The sequence below is a fragment of the Wasmannia auropunctata genome, unplaced genomic scaffold (genome assembly GCF_000956235.1).
Source record: "Wasmannia auropunctata unplaced genomic scaffold, wasmannia.A_1.0 LD336085.1, whole genome shotgun sequence".
NCBI lineage: Eukaryota > Metazoa > Arthropoda > Insecta > Hymenoptera > Formicidae > Wasmannia > Wasmannia auropunctata.
Genome location: NW_012026805.1, coordinates 1,953,233 through 1,956,388, shown reverse-complemented (window position 1 = coordinate 1,956,388; position 3,156 = coordinate 1,953,233).

The following is a 3,156-nucleotide window of genomic DNA, read 5'->3' as shown; positions in this document are numbered from 1 at the left end:
GTTCAGACGTGTGCTCTTCCGATCTTAAATCCTCAAGTGCTGAAAAATTGCTTTATTGTGTAACAGTGATTAAAAGTAAAGTAAAATATTTAAGGTATTTTTAAGAGCTAATTCTCTCTTTAATTTTTGCAATGAAAAATGCGAAAAACTTGTCATTTTAAGACTGTAAAAAAAGATATTAATAAAAGATATTTATAATTGATTCTTAATATTTAAGACTGTCTTAAACACCGTCTTAAAATGTCGTAAAATAATTATAACAAAGCTGTATTAGTATCTTAAGACATTATTTGTAAATATTAGCCAAGGATTAGGAACAAGTGAATGGAGGAGCGCGCGCCGGCCCTGAGTGCCGCATGGATAAGAACGATTATTCGTTAACTTTAACCAGCTCTCCTGCCAAAATTACTTGTCAGATCAAAATTTGCTAAAGGAAAAAGTTGTTCTTTTTAGCACAAAGTATAACGTACTGTACTCCGAATGCGCCAATTCTGGGACACCCTGTATATGTCGTTAGTATAAGTTATCATCGACATGTATAATATATATTTTAGTTACAAAATTTTTACATATTTTTTTTCTAGGAAATTCAAGAAATCGTAAAATTTTTGGAAACAAAAAGGAAAAGGCTATGATGGAGAGAGCATTTACAAATATCTGGTAAATCTTAAATAATCATTATTGCAAATTTCAATGCTAAATATTTAGCTGATTTTTTGTACTTGCAAAAGGTGTGTTTATAGACACTTTAGTCGTGAATATATTCACAAGATATTAAAGATTAATTTTGCAATGCACAATCATTGCATTCATATAGATATTAGTAACAATGTCATATGGTTGCGTTTAGAAGATGCAATAGAGTGAGCATTCAGTAATTGTTGCCTATGATTGGAGAAAAAGATCTTATTAGCATGCACAGTATAATTAATCATTTACAGCGATCGGTGCTTAAAATGTTTATATTGATCCAAATAATCGGGAAATTTTATATTAAATTGGCCAATTACGATAGGTTAATCAAATCCCGCTCATATACAGTAAACCTTTATAGATAATGATAAATCCTAGAAGAAAGTACCAATAACAGAGAGCGTTCAATCAACCGTTGTGTCTTCTGAACGCGTTAGCTTTAACATTTATGTCTACAGTCATTAGCTTTAATGTATTATTTAATTCCCTGATAAGAAAAACTTCGAACTAATTGTAAGTATCAATGCTCTGACGACAGAAATTATTACAGAAAAATTATATATTTTCTAAGCTAAATGCATAACGTTCTATACATAAATTACATATATTATAATTTAGATATAAATAATTTCTTTGCCAGGTTGAAAAGAGAGAAATATACGTATATCTTCTCTTTTCAATCAACGCTGATACTAGGAAGAAAAAAAGAGAAATATACACAATGATCGATATAACTGTCGCACAGTTTTTCTATCAATTGATTAGCTTCATACCAGAAACCGAATGTTTCGTCTAAGTCTAGATATTAGAGATTAGAGACCGTCTAATCAGAGATATCATGTTGTAACAACTGGCAAAATCTTGCGAGTGAGAAAAGATATGTGCTGTCTTGTAGTAGTGCGAGAGAAAAAGATAGATACTCTAAAATATCTCTAACTAACGCAAATAGATGAAAAATGTCGAATCAATCGAAAATAACTTTTTCCAGCGAGAAATGACATATCAAATTAATATCTAATCAACATCTATTATAGGTACGATGATTTCGACATTGATTCGACGTCTAATTGACAGTAATTTCTCACTGAATTACAGTCAGTTTCTGACTAATGGATTGTCCCCATATAAATGACCACTCCTTTTTAGCTCATAAACTAACAGAGATAGACCTAATAAATACAATATCAAATTAAACGGCTCTGACTAAACTATATTGTAATCACAGTGATCACTTAGAAACATTATCTATAATGTTAGAGAGCGGAAAAACATGCGTAATTTTTGCAATGTAAAGTGACAATTTTAATAGATAAAAATTGTAGCGTTCTTTTTAACAAATACAACGATGTGTAATATAACGACATTTTCTTACAAATTATACAAATTATTTTGATTTAAAGTTTTACGGGCGACTATTACATTTTCAGTTTCGGCCTTGCGGTGTGACTAACTTCCGACTTTTGCGTTGACGATTGACGTGTAATGTTTTCATCTGATCAGAGTACTCTCGTCAATGCCAGAGTCGGAAGTTGGCCACATCACAGGACCGAAATTGAAAAAGTAGTAACCGTCCACAAAACTTTAAACCAAAATAACTCTTATAATTCGTAAGATAATTTCGGCATATCATACATCGTTGTATTCGTTAAAAAGAACGCTACAACTTTTATCATATTAAAATTGTTACTTTACAGTGCAAAAATTAATCATGTCTTTCCGCTCTCTAACATAATATAGGTAATATTTGTAAGTGAACACTGTGCTTACATAAAGTTTAGTCAGAGCCGTTTAATTTGATATTACATTTATTAGGTCTATATCTTAGTTTACGAGATAAAAAGGGGTGACTACTTATACGGGGACACTCTGTATATGTCGTCAATAGTTATCATCGACATATATATAATATATAATACTAGAAAATCCGACGGAACTTTCAAAGCCTTTTTTTACGCCTTCTTTTTACGTATATAATATATAATTTTTTAGTCCCAAGTAGCAAGATGACGTCTAATATATAAAATTGAAAAGTACGAAAAAGCACCCATACAGCAAGAAAAAGTTAAATGAGTCTTAATAATGTCTTAATGACGTCAAGATGTCATTAAGCATAGTTAAGAGATCATTTAACTTTTCCTTATTACTTGGGATATGGGTGCTTTTTCGCTTTAATTTTACTTTTTAATTATACATATATATACATATATATATATATATATATATATAATTGTACGCATATTTTTGAATACAAGAGAATATTTATGTCCGACTCCATCTAGAGTATGAAAGTTGACATAACAATACATCTTTCGCATCGTTACAACGGGTGAATAATACGATTATACACTGTGAAAAAAAATTACTTAAAACAAATAAATATGTTTCAGGTACCCCTCAAAAAAATAATTTCTTGAAGCAAGTAAAATTTTTTTGTTTTAAGTAATTTTTTTTCTCAGTGCAAAC